This window comes from Microtus pennsylvanicus, chromosome 13 (genome assembly GCF_037038515.1).
Source record: "Microtus pennsylvanicus isolate mMicPen1 chromosome 13, mMicPen1.hap1, whole genome shotgun sequence".
In the NCBI taxonomy this organism is placed as follows: Eukaryota; Metazoa; Chordata; class Mammalia; order Rodentia; family Cricetidae; genus Microtus; species Microtus pennsylvanicus.
The window spans coordinates 71,910,462-71,921,468 of record NC_134591.1 but is presented as its reverse complement, the minus strand read 5'-3'; the positions used below and the strand labels follow the sequence as shown (position 1 = coordinate 71,921,468).

Sequence of the window (11,007 nt, the reverse complement as noted above, 5' to 3'; positions counted from 1 at the left end):
AGAGAACGACCTCCACAAAGACAAAGGGTCTGGGTGCTGGCCTTACTGACTGATAGCTGACGTGAAGGTTTAAGAGCTTCCCCTCTTGTCTGCCAGGCAGGAGTGGAGCATCTAGCACAGAAGAAGCCAGGAGGCCAGGAGCTGTTCACTGCCTTTTTCTCTGTCTTTGGATTGCTTCGAGATAGGACTATCTTGGATCTTAGCCCGTGTTAGCTTGAAACTTGCTATGTAGTTCGGGCTACCCATGAATGTATGATCCTCCTGCCTCTGCTTCCTCAGGATTGGGGGTTGCAGGCCTGTGTTACCCCACTCTGCTTCCTTAAACTGTCTCTGCAGGGTGCGGGGTGGGAAGGAAATCAGCAGAAGTCAAGAAGAGGCAGATAGTACAGGGAGTCGGGGGTGCAGGAATGGGTGGAGCCAGAAAGGATCCCAAGTGACTCCTTGGGATTGAGGGACTGGGGACACATCCTTCTCGTGTGCTGGTAGATTCCTGGTTTCTAGATTCCTGGTGTTATGAGAGTGAAGGGGTTTGGGCATCGAGTATATGGTGTATGCACTCTAAGCATTTGTTAAGTTTTGAGGGCTTCACAAGGATTGGCATGGCAGGACTGTATGAATCTGGGCTGGTGGGGGATCCTAGGCTTTATGAGGGGCTGGGCTCAGGCCCTCCTTTGGATCAAGTCCTTGGTGTGCTGGGTCCCAGCCTATGTGACCGGCTCACTGTGCCTGACCTGCATGCTGACAATCTCAGTGGCAGACCGTTCTCAGGAGGTTTCACTCGCAGGGCTCTGGCTATGTAGCCTCTCTGGGTTTCAGTTTCCATATTCATAAAGCCGGACAAAGCCATTGTCCTGGCAGGGATGTCTGAGGGCCTGGTGCACAGCGAGCCTCTGTGAATGGAGGGAGCCAACAGAGCCTCATACAAGGACTATGGGACTGGATGTTAATTGGTGCTGGGGCTGGTCCAAAGGCCAGTCTATAAAAGCCCAGCCTGCAGCTTCTTGGGCGCTGCTGATTGGAGTTTATGTGAAGGGTGCAGCCACAGAAGGGCCCATTGTTCTGAGTGGGGACAGTTTTATGACCCTTAGAAAGCGCCTTTCATCTGGGGACCAGGGAGCTGGTAGAGAGTCCCAGCTCCGGGCGGTGGTGAAGCCAGGGACAATGGAGGTTTCTGGGGCTCGTGCCAGGCCATAGCTGTGGCCAGTGTCACAGCAGGCTGGCAGCTGCAGAATCTCCTCCCCAGCTGAGGCTGTTCCCTTCTGGAGACCTTGTGTCTGCACCCAGTCCCCTGGCTGGGCTCACACTGTCCCTGGTACCCTTGCTGTTCCTTTTCTCCACAGCGGCCCCTCACCCTGTCTCTCCATCCCTGTGGTGTCTTCTAGAGCAGGCTCTGGGCTCTGTCAGCTGACTGGCAACTCTGAGCTCTTGGTTGGTGGTAATCTGATGCCAGGAGGAAAAGACCTTGCCTCTTGTCCTTTCTGGCTGTGTGCCCAGGTCCCAGGCAGAGCCACCCAAACCCCTGCTCATCAGAGGCCCAGGCACTCTGTTTGAGAGGCTGCAGATGACGCAGGGTTCCTGGGCATGTGGGCCTGCGGTGTCAGGTTGGTGGGCAGAGATTCTGAGAGGCCCAGCAGCTACCTTTTAGGTCACCTGCTCACATCACCCCTCAGTGACCTTTCACGGGTGACCTTTCACCTTTTCATATTTGAAGACCCAGGAAGGCAGAAGCAGGAGGCTGAGCATTCTCTTGTATAACACTCAGGTGTGCCCTTCTCCCTTGCATGTGGCCAGGGCACAGAGAATACCACCTGCCTCTTGTCCCAGGCTGCTTTGCTGTCACGGACCACAGACGCCCTCTGGAAGGTCCAGTGAAAGGGGCTCTGGGGGGGCTCCCAGCATCAGTGACAGATGTCGGGATCACAACAAGTCTTTGTGCTTCAACTTTAGTATCTGTAAAAGTCAATACAATACTTTATAGGGTACGGGGGTAGGCGTGGGGGATGCATTCATAGACACAAATGTCCACACAGTGCAAGCTAGAGAGACAGTGTTTGCTATTATTATTATCATCATCATTATTTTATTTGTGTTTGTTTGATGTTTGTTTATTGTTGGTTTGTTTGGAGGCCGGGGCTTCTGTAGCCCAGGCTGGCCTTGAACTCACTATGCAGCCAACGTGACCTTATATTTCCTCCTGCCTTCACTTCCTGAATGCTAGGATTACAGGTGTGTACCACCACTCCTGGTTTGTGTGATGCTAGAAATTAAGCCCAGTGCTTTGTATATGCTGGGCAAGGCCTCCGCCTGCTGAGTCATGTCTCTGAATTACATATTCAGTACTAGGTTTTTTTTTGTTGTTGTTGTTTTGTTTTTTAAGGTTTTTACGTTTCTCTCAAGCCTCAGCCCGACCCGGCGGTGGTTTCTTCATAATGCGGCTACTGACCATGTTCTGCATGATCTTTGTGGTCATTCTTCCAGCTCAGCCTTTTGGGTCTCTAATTCCACATTCCTGGAAGCAATGAGCCAATGGGCTCAGTGTGGGTCAGATGTCCATTCCATCTGGCTGGCTGTGCCGGGGAGGAGGTGGCTTCAGGGTCAGCCTTGTTGGCTGCTCCATCACCGTGGGGGTGGAAAGCTGAGGTCTGGTGCTTTCTCTGTCCACCCAAGGATTCCATAAAGTTTCAACGTTTTCAGAACTATTTATTTTTGGTGTGTTATGTGGAAGCCAGAGGCAGGAGGACTTTGTGACTCTGAGGCCAGCCTGGTCTATCCAGCAAGTTCTAGGCAAGAAGACAGGGCTACATAGTGAGATCCAGTTTCAAAACAGCTACAAAAACAGAAAACAGTGAGAAGATGACTGAGGAAGACACCGGAAGTTAGCCTCTGGCTTCCACACAAGCGTGCACAGGCAAGTGTGCCCTCATGCACACAAATACACACAAGTGCACCCATCTCTGCCTCCCGAGTGCTGAAATTAAAGTTGTACGCCACCCCCATCCGGGTAGCTGGGGAGTACAGATCTGCCTTTCAGGGCTTGCTGTGGGTGTTTTGGATGCGCGGATGTCTGCACCGTATGTGTACAGTGCCCACATATACTAGAAGCAAGTGCTGGATCCTCTGGGACGGGAGTTACAGATGGTTGTGCACCATCAGTGTGAATACTGGAAACTGAATCTGGGTCCTCTGCAGGAACAAATGCTCTTAGCCACTGAATCAGCTCTCCAGCCTCGCTGTGAGTCTCGGCCTGATCACACCTGCTCCATGAAAGATGGTAAGGGCTAGGTCACACCTCTAGGAGACATGGGCATTATGTTACATATAGATATTGGAACTGAGGCCGAGAGAAGGAAGTGACTTGCGTAGTCAGCACGTGTCACTAATGTGCCCCTCACTGGTCCCTGGGGTGTGTGTGGCACATGAGGAGTTCAGAGGACCACTTTTGGGAGTTGCTTTTCTCCTTCCGCTGTGGGATTCAGGAATCCAACTTGGGTTGCTGGGCTTTGAGTACAAGCACATTTCCCCATGAGCCATCTTGCCAGCCCTGCCTGACTCTGCAAAAGACCTCAAATAATCAGAATAGTTGCAGCTCCGATAGCTCCCACTTCGCACCGGCTGCCCCTCTCGGGAGAAGAAGCTGCTGGCTTCATGGTTGTCCACCCTGGGCACTGTGGTGTGCTGCCTGCCCACAAGGACACTGTCCCTCAATGCCATTCTATAGTCAGCAGAATCAGGAAATTCACAAGATACCTTAACACGGTCTAATCTTCAAACATAATCAGGATTTTCCAGTTTTCTGCCGTCACATGAAGCAGCTCACGCGTCCGAATACTTCCTGATCCTGTTAGCGCTACCTGGACTTCTGGGTGCATTTACTGGGCAGCTGCTTTCTGCTCTGTGTGGAGGAGTGTGTGAGAGCATGAACTTCCACATACCCTTTCGCTTCTTTACAGTGTGTGGACCTGGTGGCCCCTTGTTGAATGTGAACTGTTGTTTTGTTGGTTTCATTGTCTGTATTGCCGAACAGGGCAGGCGGCTGTGCAGAGCTGCTTCTTAATGACATTGCAGTGGGACCCAGGTTCTTTAGAAGATACACATTTAGGGTTAGGACTCAATGTCATGTCAAGGACAGAATGAGGACTTCCTGTGCACACTCGTTCAAGCTGCTATGAGAGGGTGGTCACTGGGCTGGGAATTCCTTAGCCACCCACTTCTTCCCTCCCTCCCTCCCTCCCTCCCTCCCTCCCTCCCTCCCTCCCTCCCTCCCTCCTTTCTTTCTTTCTTTCTTTCTTTCTTTCTTTCTTTCTTTCTTTCTTTCTTTCTTTCTTTGACCCGGTCTCGCTAAGTAGCCCCAGCTAGCCTAGAACTCACTATGTAGACCAGGCTGGTCTTTAAGTAACTCACAGAGATTTGCCTGCCTCTTGCTCCTGGGATTAAAGGTGAATGCCACCACACCCAGCCCTTATATTTATTTATTTTTATATGTATGTGGGTGCCAGCATGCCATGCTCATGTATGGATGTCAGAGAACACTTATGGGAGTTAATTCTCGTCTTCCACCTGTGGATCCTGGAGATGCAACTCAAGGTGGTCAGGGTTAGTGGTATGCACCCTTATATACTGATCCATCTTGCTTTTTAAAAAAATTTTTGAGACAGTGTTTTCTCTCTCTCTTCTTTTCTTTCTTTCCTTCCTTCTTTTCTTTTCTTTCTTTCTTTTTTTTTTGAGGCAAAGAAGCCATATAATAAAAGGCAGTTAGTGTTGTGTTTGGCATGGAATAGCCATGTGCAGTCCAAGCCTCAGAAACAGCAAGAGCAAAGGGCCAGAGATGTCCCTTGTATCATTGTATCATCTGTGCTGTGAGCTTAGAATGTGAAGTTGTAGCAGCTGGACATAGGGTCTCACACCTGTAATCGTAGCACAGGGAGACCTCCAGCTAGAGGCAGGATTGTGAGTTCAAGGCCAGCAATATAGAGTGAGAGCCTGTCTCAACCAACTGAAAACTTAAAAAAAAAAAAAAATAAAACGAGCCAGACATTGGTGACACATGCCTTTAGTCCTAGCACTTGGGAGACAGAGGCAGGCTGATCTTTGAGTTCAAGACCACTCTGATCTACATAGCAAGTTCTAGGTCAGTCAGGGCTACATAGTGAGACCCTGTGTCATAAAAATAAAACATTGGGGGGTGGCAGTGCACCTCTTTAATCCCAGCACTAGAGGCAGAGGCAAGCGGATCTCTGTGAGTTTGAGGTCAGCCTGGTCTATAGAGAGAGTTCCAGGACAGCCAGGGCTACACAAAGAAGCCCTGCCTCAAACCAACAAACCAAACAGAAAATAAACAAATAAAAATAAAGAAAAATATGGAGCTGGGGGAAGGGAGAGGAGATGCGTGTCCATGTTCAGAGAATGACTTTGATGGGGAGGAAGAAGGCAGGAGGCTGTGCAGGCCCAGCTTGTGAAGACTGTGGTCTCATTCCTTGTCAAGCATGCCTCTTTATGGTAAAATAGAGAGCAGAGAGACACTGAAGTTAAAATGCTAAGTCACAGGGGAAGGGCCTGGGAGTCAGGGGTGCATGGGGCTGGTGGAGAGGGTTGGCTGGTGGAGAACATATTTGTGTGGAAGGGCCCTGTCTCCTGCAGAATATGGCCACACCACAGGGGACACAAACCGGCCATTACCATCTCCTAACTGTATTTGGAGCTCTGGCAACTTGGCTTTTTATGGCCATGTTCCCAGTGATCAAGTGTTGGCTACCAGTTAACAGCACTGCAGAGGGACTGTGCAGAGAGCAAGAAAGCTCAGTTTGCTTTTCTCAGCGGGCGGTTTGCAGCATGGAACCTCAAGGGTTCAATGGGTGAGGGTTTGGGGGTGTCCACTAGGAATCCATGGAATCCTCAAATGTTGAGTGTGCAAAGCTCTAGGGGCACAAGGGGCATCTAGACCGTGATCTCTTGAGGTCTGGACCACAGTGCTCTCCAGCTAGCATCAAATCAGATCCGCATCCTGCTCACAGCTGCATGCTGGGAGTGCAAGGCAGGTGTTCTAGGGATTCTGGGTCTTGGTATAGCTCTGGGAGGGGTTGACAGCCTCAAGAGTCCGAAGGAGGCTGGGACAGATCTGGAAAAGCTGAGAAGAGACACCCAGCCCATGTGCTTGGTTCTGGCTATGACAGGCCCCTCAAGTCACATTCTGGTCTTTACACTGTGAGCTCGGGGTCACTCTGAACATCTGATGTTCTTCTTGCTCTGATGGCCTTTTGGAACAGTCCCCTGTTCTTCTGGCTGCCGTACATTAGCCCTTGGCATGGAAGCTCCCCCAGGGAAGCGACTGGAAGTCTCCTATCTTCTCCAAATGGAGCCTGGGGGGATAGCAAGTGTTCAGCAAATATTTGTCACCCAATGACCAGAGTGAGGACTCTCTGGTGACTTCAGAGAGTTCAGCCCAATGACTTGTCTATACTTAGTCTGTTTATTGGTGTCTCTTCCTAGTCTGAGAGCCAAGGAGGCAGGGTCTGGGCCCCTCTGGTTCCTTTCTTCTTTGGTAGCCCTCAAGGCAGGCACCTTATAAAAAGACGGTATTTAATTTTCCTTAGATTTATTAATTTAATTTTATGCGTATGACCGAGTGTTTTGCCTGCATGTATGTAGGTTTACCCTGTGCATGCCCGGTGCCTGAGGAAGTCAGAAGAGGACTTTGGGTCCTCTGAAACTGGAGTTATGAATGATGGTGAGTCACCATGTGGGTGCTGGGAATTGAACCCAGGTCTTCTGTAAGAGCAACAAGTGCTCTTAACCACTGAATGATCTCCTCAGCCCCAATAGAGGGCATTAAAAAAAATAAAACAATTAAGGAGCCGAAAAGATGGCTCAGTGAGTAAAGGCCTTGCCTTGAAAACAAGGAAGACCTGAGCTTGGATCCCCAGTGGTCATATCAAAAGCTGGGTGCATTGACAGGATCCTGTAATCACAGCACTGGGAGGCAGAGACAGGAGAATTGCTAGAGCTTGCTGGCCGGCAATTGAGTCAAATGGGCAAGCTCCAGATTGAGTGCGAGACCTCTGCAAATAAAGTGGCTTGGAGAGTCTTGCTCTGGAGGACCGAGTTTGATTCGCAGAACCCATGTTAAGCGCTTCCCAACTGCTGGTAACTCCAGCTCCCTGGGGATCTGAAGTCTCTGGCCTCTGTGGGTGGCTGCGCTCACGTGCACAAGACCCATACACATAACATAATTAAAAACAAAAATCTCTTAAAAAGGTATGGAGAATGATTGAGTAAGATATCCAATATCGGCACAAATACACACACACACACACACACACACACACACACACACACACACACACACACAGCACCACCACCACCATCAGTAACAACAGCAAGATGCCTTCCCGCTGGTTTTGTGGCCACAAACACCGTTAGGCAATGCTTTCCACCTATACTTTGCACTTGAACCCTTCAGTCATTACTGCTAACCCAGGAATAATTGCTGATAAGCCCGAGTGTGAATTACCTCTCACGTAGAGAGGTAGCTGGGAGTGTTAAATAACAACGGGTAATCTTAATTAGTGACCTGATAACTGTAATTAATTACATCATATCCGGAGGCCCTCTCTGGGATCCTGGAAGGGAGTAGCCGGCACTTGGCAGCCTTGAGGCAAGCAAGGATGGAGAACTGGGAGCCCAGCTTCACCACCTCCTTGCTGGGGGGGCTGGTGGATTTTGTCGAATGACTCCCATTTCTGAGCCTCTGTTTTGGTCCTGGGAAATGGGGCTGTATCTAAGGTTGGGTGATGAGGATGTCAAAGCCCTTCATTGAGCAAGCCACGGGTACCTGGGGCTGCCCAGCTGCTACCAGACTCCAGGCTGCACCCAGCCCTTGTGGAAGTAGAGCAGCCACAAGAGGTCTTGGGTCTGCATGGGGACACATTCATGGGTCTCAGTTTCCATGAGGATAGGCCCATGCACCTTTCACCCCTTGCAGGGACCTCCAGGCCATGCTGGGGGAATTTAAAGGAGCCTGGTGTCTTCAGGATCCTTCCCGGGGCTGCAGCGGAGAGGCGCAGTGGTGTGTAGGGGCGTCCGGTGCCAGACCGGGAAGGCGGAGGTCTGTGTGTGTGAGTCCCTGGTATTGCTTGGGGGTTTTTCCACCCCCAGCCTCAGTTTCCCGAAGAGGGAGGAGAATGGGTGGAGAGTCGAGCCCCGCCTCCCTCCGGAATCACTGTTAGGGGAGCTGGGAGGGGCGCCGCGTGCAAGCCAGGCCACCAGGGGTTAAGCGGTGACCTCAGCCGCGCGCCCCGGGACCGGGCGGGCGGGGCGGGCCGTGCAGCGGCTGCAGGCCGCGGGCCGGGGCTGCAGCGGGGCGCGGGGCTCGGCCCGGCCACCGGCGCCCGCGGCGGGATTGGGAGGCGCGGTGGCGCGGAGCCTTTGTGAGCGGCAGGGACGGTGAGTGCGCGTTGCCCAGGCCCGGGCTCCTGGCCTCTGGCTGCTTTGTGTGTCGGGGTTTCCCAAGTGCCTCTGGAAACAGTCTCCAGTCCTGTAAGCGCGGGTCCGTCTTTTGGTTGTGTCCTTTTGTGCCCCTTGAGTGTCCCTCTGTCTGAGTCCTGACCGGCCTTTGTGCCTTGTCTGTTTTCTTCTCTCTCTCTGGACCCCGCTCCAAGCTCTGTGTCATCCTCACCCTGTCTCTCCACTGTGCTTTTCTGTGCCCCTCCCACGCCCCACTGACCTTGGGTGTGTGGGGTCCCCAGATTGCATGAAGTCAGGTAATGCGGTGTGGCTTCTGTTCGGGGTTAGCCTCTCTCTTCTTGAGTCCTTGCCCAGAGGCGGGACAGCCAGGCCTCCGGCAGGAGTGGAGCGTGGGAGGAGTGGACGCTGGGTCAGCAGCAGGCCATGGGCACAGAGCCCTGGGTGGCCTTGGGTTGAGATAGGAGTCCAGTGGGCTCTCTAAATGGAGGAGACCAGTTTTGGGGGTGGCTTGTGAGAGGGAGCCCGGGTCTAAAGTAGGGGAGGAGCCAGCATCTCTGTGTTACTGAAAGCGGGAGTCATTTGGCGCTAAGAGCCTGAAGACCCTGGCTAAGCCCAATGCAGGGAGGTGGTACTCTGCGGATCTCATTTCTGGAGGGCTTTGGATCTCTGTGTTTGCTTCAAAGGCCTTGGAGTCCCCCTAGAGAAGTCCTTGCCCAGCCTGCCCCAGGTCCCATCTGTTCCTCTTTGGATGTGGGGGAAGCAGGTTGTGGAGGCTCATTAATACATGCAGCCCAGCCCTGCGGGGCTGTGGATTGGAGCTGAAACACCAAACTGTCCACCTGTCCACACAGCATGGGCTTCCACGGGGTCCAGGCTGGGCACTCAGGGTGAGGAGCACGGCCTGAAGATCCCAGGCAAAGCTCAGGCGCCCTTGTTCCGCACCTCCATCCCAGTTGTCTGCCTGAGGTTAGGATCCTCCCCCTTGGCCCCAGCCTTGCTCTGTCTACAAATGGGTTTCACTCCTTACCTCTTCCAGTTCTTATTTGGGGGTACCTCCTTTCCATCAAGCCAAGCAGGTTTTCTCATGCTTTTGGGAGTCTTGTCCCAAGCAGAGAGGTTTCTCTGCATCTGGAAGCCTTTGAATGCACGGGCTATGTGTGTTCTTGCTCACCAGCCTGCAACACTGTCTAGCACATAGTAAGTGGTCAGCTGATGGTTGCTGGTTCCTATACTTTACTGTTTCAAGTTTTAGCTTTAGGGGGCTGAGAATGTAGCTTAGTGGTAGAACACTTGCTTGGTGTTTGCAAACAAACTGGGCAAAGCTGCTGGGCCTTTTTGGGGGCCTGGGTACCAGGCTATCAGAAAAGGAAGGACCCCTGAACAGACATAGTATCTGCCAGTTGGAGGGCTGGGTGAGGAGCTGAGTCCTGGAAGCTTCTGTGGTAAGAAGGAACGGAGTGGCAAGAATATAATGATCTCAGATAAAATTGAAAAGATAAAGAGGGTGGTTATACAGACTGGTAATAACAGCTTAGGTTTATATTGTACTCTCACAGCCACTATCTCTTTGTTTGACAACAACCCTGGTAATTAGGCAGGGTAGACAATCTGTTTTACAGATGAGGAGGCTGAGCCAGTAGCAATGAAGGGACAGCCTGAGGCCTCTCTAAGTCAGTAAAGGAGCAGGGGCTTCCCCCAGGCTTCCTGGCTCCTCATCCTCTCTGGCCTCTGCAAGTTGGTATGTCAGACCTCTGTGTTCTCACCTTGTCCCAAGTTCCTTGTCCCCAAGAGATCCAGAGTCTCCACAGATTCAAACTCATAAATGATCAGTGTCCCAGGGTTCTCTTCCTACCTCCCTAGAGTCCCTCAGACCCAGCTTTTTGTCTGGTGTCCTCAGAGAACACCCCAGTCTCTGCCTTGGTGGAGGTCTGCAGGGCCACTTTTCTTAAGGTCCCTGAACTGAGTATGTTCCCAGGAATTGTCTGTCCTCATAGGTTTGTACAGAGCTCTGAGCAGTGTTGTGCTGGAGTTAACGTGTCTCGAGGCATGAGGCTGGAGGCTGAGTCTTGGGAGCTGATTGTTAAACATCCATTATACAGAGTCATGGGAGAGGCTGGGAAGATGACTTGGTAGGTAAACCGCTTACTGCCCAAGTCTAGGGACCCACGTTTGAATTCCCAGAATTGCGACGGGAGGTCGAGGGAGACAGGTGAGTTTTTGGAGGTGGCATATGGTGCCACAAACAATGAGACTGTCTCAAACAAAGTGTAAGACAAGGACCTCGCCTGAGGTTGTCCTCTGACCTCCACATATGCCGTGGCATGGTCGTGGCTGCTCTCACACATGTGATCGTACACATATATCATACAGATACAAAGAAACACACACACACACAAAGATTAAAAAATTGTGAGTCAAGGCTAGGTGTGGTGATGCATGCCTTTATCCCAGCACTTGCAAGACAGGTGCATCTCTGGGAGTTCAAGGCTAACCATGTCTATGTAGTGAGTCCCAGGTCAGTTGGATATATCTCTATCTCTATCTCTA

At 51.7% G+C, this 11,007-nt stretch overlaps 1 protein-coding gene across 8 annotated transcripts in view; it reads left to right on the top strand.

Moving 5' to 3' along the window:
- The first annotated feature begins 7,789 nt into the window (after positions 1-7,789).
- Arhgef10l (Rho guanine nucleotide exchange factor 10 like) overlaps positions 7,790-11,007 on the top strand; it is a 130,541-nt gene continuing 127,323 nt past the window's right edge. For 4 of the 8 annotated variants that reach the window (XM_075944730.1, XM_075944728.1, XM_075944725.1 and 1 more), the window contains exon 1: positions 8,309-8,439. The gene's annotated coding sequence lies outside the window, so the exon portion shown is untranslated. Of the gene's footprint in view, positions 8,102-8,308; positions 8,440-11,007 lie in introns of those variants that run through there. The other 4 variants (XM_075944724.1, XM_075944726.1, XM_075944731.1 and 1 more) reach the window with 4 other exon arrangements.